Below are 11,711 nucleotides of genomic sequence, written 5' to 3' on the forward strand. Positions count from 1 at the left end.
CCAACCTAAAAACATACATTTAGTATTTTCAGTAAATAATCCGGATCTGCTTGCAACCAGTGGGGAAAGAAAGCTGAAAAATGTCTAATGTTTTCAATTCAAAGCCTTTTTTTTGTTCCCATCATGAATTTAGGAAAAAACAAGCAATTGTCATAAAAACAAAGGTCAAAACAAACAGGCTGCATCCCAAATTAAGTAATGATGTGTGCAGTTTGCCAAGAGCAGGGTTGCAAGATTTTAAAATTCAGAGTGCACAACTTATGTTGTTTAGTGAAAACTGAACACAAAATTGCCATATACGCTGTCTCTTTTTAGCATTTTCAGTTTAACAAAAAATAGTTTTCAGGAGTATGTACTTTAAGATGCTTTGGATAATTAAGCATTTGTCACATGTGTCAAAGATTGCAACCCCAAAAGACTTATTATGCATATAATAGATATATGAAGCTCACAACTGTTATAATCTATTTTTCATTTAATTTGTGCTTTGAGCAGGGCAGTTAAAACATGTATGATGGACATTTATTAATGCCTGTGGTACAACAGGAGTTAGAGACTGCTGGTTACCAAGTTTGAAACATTTACACATTCAAAAAAATCTCTCATCCGGAAAAAAAGAAAACAAAAGCTGCTCCGGCTTGTACAGTTGAAATCAAAAATGTACATACACCCTGCAGAATCTGCAAACTGTTAATTATTTTACCAAAATAAGAGGGATCACACAAAATGCATGATATGTTTTTATTAAGTACTGTCCTGAATAAGACATAATAGTCCACAAGAGAAAATAAAAGTTAAATTAATAAAAATGACCTTGTTCAAAAGTTTACATACACTTGATTCTTAATACTGTGTGAACCTAAATGATCCACAGCTTTTTTTTTTTTTTTTTTTTTTTGGTTTAGTAATAGTTCACGAGTCCCTTGTTTGTCCTGTTAAACAGTTAAACTGCCTGCTGTTCTTCAGAAAAATCTTTCAGGTGCCATAAATTCTTGTTTTTAACATTTCTGTGTTTCTAACAGTGACTGTATGATTTTGAGATCCATCTTTTCACACTGAGGACAACTGAGGGACTCATATGCAACTATTACAGAAGGTTCAAACACTCACCGATGCTCCAGAAGGAAAAACTGCATTAGGAGCTGGGGGGGTGAAAACTTTCAAACAGAATGGACAAGTGTACATTTTTCTTATTTTGCCTAAATATCATATTTTTTCATTTAGTACTGCCCTTCAGAAGCTGCAGAAGATACTTACATGTTTTCCAGAAGACAAAAAATAACTTCAATTTACCCTGATCTTTAATTCAAAAGTTTTCACCCCCTTAATGCATCATTTTTCCTTCTGGAGCATCAGTGAGTGTTTGAACCTTCTGTGATAGTTGCATATGAGTCCCTCAGTTGTCCTCAGTGTGAAAAGATGGATCTAAAAATCATACAGTCATTGTTGGAAAGGGTTCAAATACACAAAAATGCAGAAAAACCAAAGAATTTAGCTTTTAGCATCCTTAGAACAGCCACGTTCGAGTACTTGCACATTTTGGCCGCTACATAAGAGGTCAGAGTGGACAATTTCTACTTTTGTGTAATCATCACTTTTGTTATTGAGATCTCTTCATGTACCTGTGCAGGTGATAACGTCTCCTTCATAGAAGGGTTTACACATGCAGACGCCTTTCTCATGGCAAGCCGGATTGCAAACAGGAACATCAGCTGAAACATCAGAAACACATGAAATGGACTCGCAGGTATAAAGCAATGTTTGTCTTTTTTTAGTATGTTATATATGCCAAAAAACAAAGAATAACCAGAAGGTCTGTACCTGTTTGTTCTCACATTGTGAACCAGTCCAGCCCTCTTCACAAAAGCATGAACCGGTACCTTTAGGACCCTCATCTCAAGACCCATGTTCTGTACAGTTGCAGACTTAAGAATAGAAAACAAAACAAGTTTATAATTATGACCATGTGACCACTGTACATGTTGACTGTACATCCTGAATACCCACACATCAGCGAATCTGGAAGAACACACTTTTGTTCTCTGACTTTATATTCTTTAATACAGTATCATATATATATATATATATATATGTATACTCGAACGTGGCTGTTCTAAGGATGCTAAAAGCTAAATTCTTTGGTTTTTCAGCATTTTTGTGTATTTGAATATATATACAGTACTGTGCAAAAGTCTTAGGCCACTAGTATTTCCACCAGCTAAAAAATGGTTTAAAGCAAGTTATTTTTATCTTTTGCTGTAGTGTGTCAGTAGGAAACATCAGTTTACATTTCCAAACATTCTGTTTGCCATTAATTGTAATGATCTAGTGAGATTTTTGTTTGCACAATGAGTCTGACAACAGCCAGTGCTCCACACAGACATCTGATCTCACCATCATCCAGTCTTCCTGGAATGACATGAAGACACAGAACAAACTGAAACAGAGTAAATCCAGAAGAACTGTTTCAACATCTCCAAGATGTTTCAAATATCCTACCTGCAAAGCTACCTGAAAAACTATGCACAAGTGCACCTAGGGCAAAAGCTGCTTTAAACGCAAAGGATGGTCACAACAAATGCTTATTTATTTTAGTTAATAGAAGTTCATTGATAAAGAAAATCTATTTATGACATTGTTTTTGACAGCATCCTCATTTTATGTGCCTAACTGCCTAAAAATTTTAACAGTACTGTAGCTTTGTAAGTGTAAGTCTCTCAAAGCATCTTGGAGATGTTGCCACGGTTCTTCTGGATTTAGTCTGTCTCCGTTTTTTCTGTTTCTTAAGACAGACTGGATTGAATGATGGAGAGATCAGATCTCTGTTTGCACAAGGAGTCTGACAACAGCCTGCGCTCCACACAAAAATCTCACTGAATTATTATAATTAATGGCAAAATGAATGTTTAGAAATGTAAACTGATATTTCCTACTGACACACTACAGCAAAAGACCGACTTTAACTGACTTTAAACCATTTTTTAGCTGATGAAAATACTAGTGGCCTAAGACTTTTGCACAGTACTGTATATATCTTCAGCATTTTTGTGTATCTGAACCCTTTCCAACAATGACTGTATGATTTTGAGATCCATCTTTTCACACTGAGGACAACTGAGAGACTCATATTGCAACTATCACAGAAGGTTCAAACACTCACTGATACTTCAGAAGGAAAAATGATGCATTAAGGGGGGTGAAAACTTTTGAATTAAAGATCAGGGTAAATTTAACTTATTTTGTCTTCTTGAAAACATGTAAGTATCTTCTGCAGTTTCTGAAGGGCAGTACTAAATGAAAAAATATGATATTTAGGCAAAATAAAAAAGTGTACACATCTTCATTCTGTTCAAAAGTTTTCACCCCCCAGCTCCTAATGCAGTTGTTCCTTCTGGAGCATCGGTGAGTGTTTGAACCTTCTGTAATAGTTGCATATGAGTCGCTCAGATGTCCTCAGTGTGAAAAGGTGGATCTCAAAATCATACAGTCGTTGTTGGAAAGGTTTAAATACACAAAAAAGAAAAAAAAAGAATTTGTGGGACCTGAAGGATTTTTCAGGTCTAAGTAACTAGATGAGGCTTTAGTACATGGCTCTTTAGCCAGCTTACCCCTACAAGTAGACACACACAAACACACAAAATAAATGATTCACATAAAGCTCTCCCTGAGAGATAAATACGCATGATATGATGCATAGTGATTAAAGAAGCAGCTAATGAATGCACAAGGCAAATGTTTTTTCTCTTCTTCTCCAAAAGTACTCACTATACGATCTTCCCCCATGCAGGCCACCGACAGATCTGAGCCCTGCTGACACTTTAAAAAACTGGCATGGATGGGCTCTGAAGGCAGAAGCTAATAGACACAATAAATTGGAACACATTTTAAAGATGCATTAGGGAGTCAACACTGAATTTCCTGTCATACTGTATTCATCTTGATCATTCATACAGCCATGCTCTTGGCAAAAAAAACTCAACCTAATGTCATGCACGATTTGGTATTTAAGATATGCAGCTACCTTATCATGGTTATGCATTGCATACAGGAAGTCTTTCTGCTCTTGGGCCAGGGTGGCCATCACAGCATCCGTTGGCAGAAACAGGGTGACAGGCTGATGAATTGGATCCATAACCAACTTCAACATATCTGTGTCCTTTAAACAAACAAGTTAACGTAAGACTTGGATTTCACTAGAAAGTAGAGAGTCCCTATAAAAATAACAGAAAAAATATTTTAGCTTATTTTAACTGCATAATTTCATGTTTGATTATTACTCTTGTCATTATAAAATAAATACATACTGGTGTCTTGTCTTGTTCTTTCTGAATCTGAAAATGGCAGGCCACTATGTGGTACCTCAGGATTTTAGGAGCATCCTTTAACTAAATAAAAGCAAGAATAATCAGTGACAATAGTGAAACTTGCTATCACATCACAACACAACATCCTCTCATTAAGAGACACATATCACGTAGAGCAAAAGCCATTTGGCTAAACACAATACCTGGTAAATACATGTCCAGGTAATATTTTAGCTTACATTCTGATTTTGACAATGAACTATATTTTCTTACTAAGTACTCAAGCTAAAGCTTCTTCTGTCTGTCCCATTCCATGTGTTTGTTTCACAGTAACAGTCTCATTAGGACATATTAGAGGTTTTGTGTTTATTTCATGATTAAGTTCAGTCACATGGCACAAGGTCACATGATGGATAATCTTCTAGCCAGCCATGGCACAAGCTGATAGGTCCTTTACTTGTAATCTGTCAGCCAATCAGATTGCATTCTATGCAAATGAGCTAATAGGCTCTTAGTTTGTCAGCCAATGAGCTTGCACACTGCCTATGCAGCTAACATTTAAATAGCCAGCTTTAGTCAGTTTGCCTGTTTGGTCAGTTGCTGTAAGATGGCTCACAGTAGTTTTCCTGCTCATGTTCTGTGGGGTGAGTAAATGGGTGTTTTTTTTTTAATGCTAAAATTCTCAATCAAGCTCATATACTTTTCCTATTGTTTTTCAGGTGATATTTTTCCCATATCTCTATCAGCTTGCTTTGTGATAGCCTGCAGTTTCTAATGGTAAGTATTGGCCTTCACAGTAGGAGTTTCTAACAAGGTAGTCTTTAGCCAAATTAGCTTAAGGACATGTGGTTCCAAAGCAAGTAATTAGGTTTGGTGTTAGGCCAATTAGCAATTCGCAGCACAATTAAGACACCTGCAGTTTTCCACCCAGTATTTTATCCAATCTCATCTGTTCCTTAACCAACAGGTTCACTCCAACTTTTCATTAGTGGCGTCTTTGCTTGAAAATCAGGTGACTTATTTTATTAGTTTCCAAGTCAAAATAATACGGAGTTGAGGTTAAATTTAAACTGCGTGGAATGCGGCTTAGAATTCTTATTTATTTCCACAGGAGGCCATGCGATTCACTTAGAATGCCGCAATACCCACTAGTGGGAACTAATTTAGTAACTAAGGGCTTGTTTACACCTGGTCGCCTAATGCATTTGCTCTGAAAAGCCCAGATGTAAATGCCCTCCGAAACGCATTTAAATCCGGTCGCTTAAACCATTTTTTTAGGAGTTGGTCTGGGCCGCGTTTCAGAAGAAACTGTACAAGTGTAATTGGAACTGGTTGTGGGAACCACGTGCAAACTTTACTCCCGAAATAAAAAAAAAATAAAAAACGTGTCAGAGCATTTTATAGGATATATGCATGTTATAGTCTGATATGATCGTGCTAATGCAACATGCATCGCCGCGGATAAGCAGCTGAGTAACTTCTTTTCAGCAAGCAAACACGCAAACTGCCACAAATGAAACGGAAAAAATGTTAGACGCTCAACACAATCATCTTCATTAATAGTAACACTAACCTATATTTCCAGTGCTAATGCCGCGCTCTCTCCTGCTGCGGTCTTCGATCTTGAAATTAACTGATAATGAATAAAATGCAGGGCGTATGTGTGTAGCTTTCATTGACGTGAACGTGATTTATATCAGTTTTGCTGATGAGCTGTACCGCTTTTGTGTAATTATGTAAAATGTGTAATTATACCCCCTTAACTTTATATTTAAAAAATGCATTTTAACATTTAATATCCTTAACTGCAACTTTTTTTTTTTTTTTTCACATGGTTAATGTTTACTGTAGTGGTATCCACAAAACCTATAGTTGAAAATACTTCGTTACTTAAGGCGCTGCCAGTGACCGGCTGTTGCCCACATAAAATGCAACATTTTTATTTTGGCAGGGTATTAACATTAGTACGTGATCAATGAACTTTAAACGTTAATTTAAATAAATGTAATTGCACTAATTATGTAGGTTACAATTTCAACTACTTTATTGTAAAATAACTGTTCTGGGCTGCCGTTCCCAAAAGCATCAATGCTTTCTTATGATCCTTTTGGGGGAAACAGCCCTGTTTGAATGCACTGTCTGATGTGAGTGAATGCGCTCTGTGATTGACTGGTTCTGTCTTGCAATGTTTGCCTGCGTTCAGAGCTGCAGGAAAATAGTTCGATCCTGCACAGTTATTCGCTAATGTAGGTTATGTCCAATTCAATGCATATTGTATGCATTGTTTTGCTAAAAATCCCTAGTAAATAAAGCACCTTAGTATCAGTTTTTGAGTATCGATATTTTCTATACTCGCATCAGTATCGATATATTGATACTTTAGGATCGATACGTCCATCCCTAGTGGGCTCGGGTGTCCTGATACATACTGCTTTCAGAGTTGAGGTAAGTGTGCATTGTGTGCGCAACTGAGTATTTGAAAGGTGGGGTGAAGGAGTTGTTAAAGTTTTTAAAGGGGTATTTTGGGACATTATGTTCTTAGTATCATTTTGGATGGTATGTATTTTAAAATAGGAGGTATTGGAGTTTATTAAAATGTTGGGAGAAATGTGTAATGTGGATTATTTTAATGTTATGTTTTAGAATGTGTTTGTTGAAAGGACTAAATTCCGCATCTTCATGTATTTGCGTGGTGTCTTTAAGGTATGTGTTTTTTTTTTTTTTTTTTTGTTTGTTTGTTTTTTGTTAATGAGATGTGATGGTAACATTTAACAGAGCTTTTACAGTTTTCTTTGGGGTTTGATGCTGTGATTTTCTTTAAGTGTGACCGGGCACCATCTAATCCTGTGTTAGAAGGGTTCACTGGGATGAGTTCGCAGTGGTTGTGTAGTAGGTAGTGAGGTGTCCCTCTCTATAGGTAGCTCAGTTTTGTTTTCTTTCTGGATTAACCCATCAAGAAATTGCTGCCCCTGATTGAAACACTAGCATCCTGAATAATTTTATTGCTTGTCAAATAAAGATTCTTATTCTATTGGCTGTGTTTTTGTGATCAGGTTATATGGGGTGGTTGTCCCCTTTCATTTTTTTCCCCTTTGGTAGTCCTCTCAGGCTGCCACATGTACATAAATGGGTCGTTTTTTGCTCTTTTGATGACTGGAACCTATGCAAGAAGCTCCATCTCATGATTGCTTAAACATTTTGATTGTGTAGCAGTAATAAGCCGCAAGTGAGGTTTTTATTTTTTACTACTTCTCAAAAATAAAAAAGTGCTGCATTTAGGTAACTCTTAAATGTCTAAATTTTTGTTAAAATCAATGCTAACATTTGAGTCTTATCTCTGGTTTGATTTGTAGCAATGCAAGTCTTCAATACAACTGAAAAGTGCTACTGTTAGGTAGGTGATTCAAGTCACAATTTTTGCTTAATCTGACCACATTTGAGTCTTACCTCTGGTTTGTTGTAAGCGTCTGCAATAGGTGCAAAGACTGTAAAGGGCCATGTCTCCCAAGTTCAAGAATATATTTTTCTTTGTAAATGCCGTCATTCGGTCTCATTCAGGTGAAAAAAAACATTGTGTTAAAATGATTAAGAATAAGCATACAGCTAGTCCAGTGTAAAAGTCTAATTTTCTGTTTCGAATCTCCTTACATGAAAAGTTAGTTACTGTTATAGTATTGCTTTATTTGTGTGCCTTTGTTTACATTTTACTGTACTTATCCACTCTTTGCAGAGTGCCTTTGCAAGTTTCTCTGTCTCCAATAAAGCCAGGATTACAAGTGCAGTTCCACTCCAGGGGTCCTGTCATGGTACATTGGGCATACCTGTGATATCCTCAGTTTTTCCTGACACAAAATAAGTAGCATGGTGACATTGTTCCATGTTATCCATGCAAATCTTTGAGCTAAGTGCAACAATGCAAAAATGTCATTTGTAATAGTGGTTTTCAACTGGTGGGTTGTGACTCAGAGTGGATGAACAAGTAGGTCTGTTATGATCAAACCAATGAAAATTAATGCATTCAGTAACCAATGCTTGTTCAATAAATGAGACTAGTGCTGTTGATGCACTTCATATTGTGTAAATCTAGGTGATGTGAAACCAGTTGGGAACCTCCAATATAGTGTAAGGGTGGAGTTAAACATCATGTCCAGGTTATTTCTCATGCTAATATTTAGCTTGATGTAAGTTTTATTTGATGAATTTTAGTGAACAGATGTAGTCCACAATTATCTTCTGTGTTTTTGCCTTATATTAATGATAATATGCTACTGTTTACACAGCATTGCTAGTATTTGTACTGCTTTTCAAAAGTGAGCTAAAAAAAAAAAAAACTTTTTTTTTTTTTTTTTTTTGGGTGAGGGTCACTAAAGTGGTGGTAAGGGGTCGTTTAAACCGTATGGGAGTGTAAATTTTTTTTTTAAATCTGCATAAAGGCAGCACAAACACTCCATAGTTTTATTTTCTTTAGTTTGGTGACAACACAGCTGATTTATGTCGTTGTTGTTGTTGTTGTTGTTGTTGTTGGAAGAGCGATTCCAGGGTTTCTTTAGGTCAAGCTAGAATTCATGTTAATTCCTAGTTCCACAAATGAAAGCCTTAAATCAGAACAGAAAGTGTTAATTTCATGGCATTGAATGTTGCATACATTGCAAAAAAGGGTCTTCCTTAGTGCCATTGTCTTATTTTCCAATTAAAATATCTAAATATCATCTTCAGTTGAGATTTACTAGAAATGCTAAATGAAATTGTCTTGTTTTCTGAGAAGAAAGACTTCAAGTAAATGTAACTTGATTTAAGAATCTTCAGATATTTTGGCTGGAATGGAATACAAAACAAAACTGAGGGAAAACATCACTGTCTTTTGTAAAATCAATTAAAACTTAAGATCAGTTGGAAATTGTACAATGTAACTCGCCTGCTCCCTTTATATTTATTTTTTAGGGAACATGTGTTCCCATCAATTTATTTTTATTCTTTACAGCAGGGCTGTTTTCCTGCAGCGTTTAGTTTCAACCTTGATCAAACTCACCTGCCTGTGACTTTCTAGTAATCCTAAAGACCTTGATTAACTTGTCCAGGTGTATTTGATTAGTGTTGGAGCTGAACTCTGCAGGAAAATGGATCTCGTGGGCCACAGATGAGAACCCCTGCTTTACAGTTTCTTTACTTGGTAAACTCTTGTTCACTTATAAAATTGTATCTCATTTGTTTGCTGGCTACTTGGATGGTTTATGTTTGTTTTTCTTGTACCTTATTAGGGCCTGTATGAATGCAGTCACCATTTGCATGGCATGCATTACCATCCAGGCAGATTGACATACGCTCGTTATGGCATATCAAATGCAATAAGTTTGCTTCATTTGGCACTGCATTCACAATATGTATTGTTTCTGCTGGACATTGATATAAGTGTGCCAGTTGTGTCCACTACCCCTCAAACTGGATATTAAACAGACATACACTGTATCTGTATAGTGAGCACTTCCCAGTTCACATCCTGCTTTTTCTGAAGTCTTCATCTGTATGGGATTATTTTTGTGCCAATAAGAATGAACGTAACTTTATAAAACTGAACGTAACTTTCCAAGAAACGATCAAAAATATGCCACTGCAAAAGAAGAAAAACACAATGAAAATGAAAAAATGAACTCAGTCGCACGAATTTAACATGCTCTTCAAATATGCTTCATTCTTTGTTAATGATTTTCAAAGAATCGTTTTCGCGTCACCGTCCGTGCTTCCAGGTCAGAGAGCAACTGTCCATCAAAAGCTCATTAGCCAATCAGAGTAGATCGCTGTTAAGCCCGCCCCCACGAGAGGTTTGTGCCAAAACAGCAAACGAAAATTTGCGAAGCGTAAGCGAAAGCTGTGGCAACGCATTCAGAATCCATGATTCGCGAAAACGATTCTTTGAAAATCATTAACAAAGAATGAAGCATATTTGAAAAGCATGTTAAATTCGTGCGACTGAGTTCATTTTTTCATTTTCATTGTGTTTTTCTTCTTTTGCAGTGGCATATTTTTGATCGTTTCTTGGAAAGTTACGTTCAGTTTTATAAAGTTACGTTCATTCTTATTGGCACAAAAATAATCCCATACATCTGAAGCTCTGGATCGGTGAGGTTATGGATGGTGGATGTGTGGAGAAACAGGCTGCAAAGTGAGTCTAACTGATCTACACAGAAAGACAAAGACAAGCGTAACTTTTTAAATACAGGTTAAACCATGGCCAAATGGACTCATCCCTCTTCATGCATTTATAGTAATGCTTTATTATTTGATTAAATAGCCTGCCTGTGTCAAATGTATATTATGCAATCTGTAAACTTTTTAATGTATAATTTTATTATAGCGTATATCTGCATGAGATCAGATTGTGGTGTCATCGCCGCCTTGTGGACAGTAAGTGTAATAATTACATTAAGAGTTTAAAAAAAGTAGTAGGAACAAAGAGAGTTTAAAAATACAGGACTGTCTAATCCTGTTCCAGTTGAGCCACTTTCCAGAGTTTAGCTCCCACCTGATGAAAAACACCTGAAGCAGCTAATCAAGGTCAGTAGGATCACTAGAAACTTCCAGGCAGGTTTCTGTTTCAAATAAAAAAAAGGAATATGCTAAATGTTATTTGCATTGTTTATCAGTCTGACTTTCAATAAAGTTCTCATGATAATTACATTGTACATTTGGTTCTGACATCTGACAGACTTTGTGGTGAATACAATGCAATACATATCAGCATCTTCCCCTGAAAATTTCATGACAAACGCTGAGCACTGGATATGTCTTTCTCTATCTGATATAGGGCTCAAACTGAGATGAGAATTGATTAAACAATAAGGTGGATCATTGGACTACCTTCTTGTACCTAAATAAAATACCTGACAACTCCACAAACTCCATGGATCATAAGATAAAATGTTGGGCAGTTAATGTTTTCCATCATATAAAACAAAGTTCTCCATAAAATCCCATCCAAAAAACAGAACAAGCTTACAGACTCAATGGCAAAGAAAATACATCATCTTGGACTTCTGAGCTCGAATTCCAAATTACTAAAATTTTATGTAAAAAAAAACTTTTAATAATGCCCCATCCAAAATGCTTTTGGGCTCCAAACATTCAGTGGCGCAGAAGATAAATCTTTACCTTTTGGTCTTAGAGTCCTGAGTTCAAATCCCCAAACTCTGACATTTTTCATCATATAAAACTAAGCTATCAATAAAATCCCATGCAAAACTTCCAAAATGTCCCCAGACTCAGTGGCACAACAGATAAATCATTGACTTTTAAACTTAAGAGTCCTAAATTCAAATCCCAAAGTTGTTAACATTGTTACAACATCTAAAACAAAGTTATCCAAAACACCCAAAAAGCCCCCAGACTCAATTGCGGAGAAGATAAACCTTT

At 36.2% G+C, this 11,711-nt stretch overlaps 1 long non-coding RNA gene across 1 annotated transcript; it reads left to right on the plus strand.

The window, feature by feature from the left end:
* The first annotated feature begins 4,904 nt into the window (after nucleotides 1–4,904).
* LOC127164088 (uncharacterized) lies at nucleotides 4,905–7,497 on the plus strand. Its single transcript, XR_007827595.1, has 5 exons — nucleotides 4,905–4,948; nucleotides 5,024–5,081; nucleotides 6,688–6,749; nucleotides 6,948–7,007; nucleotides 7,404–7,497. It is a non-coding gene; the product is annotated as an uncharacterized LOC127164088 (long non-coding RNA).
* The last annotated feature ends 4,214 nt before the right edge of the window (nucleotides 7,498–11,711 follow it).

Source organism: Labeo rohita, chromosome 4 (assembly GCF_022985175.1).
Source record: "Labeo rohita strain BAU-BD-2019 chromosome 4, IGBB_LRoh.1.0, whole genome shotgun sequence".
NCBI lineage: Eukaryota > Metazoa > Chordata > Actinopteri > Cypriniformes > Cyprinidae > Labeo > Labeo rohita.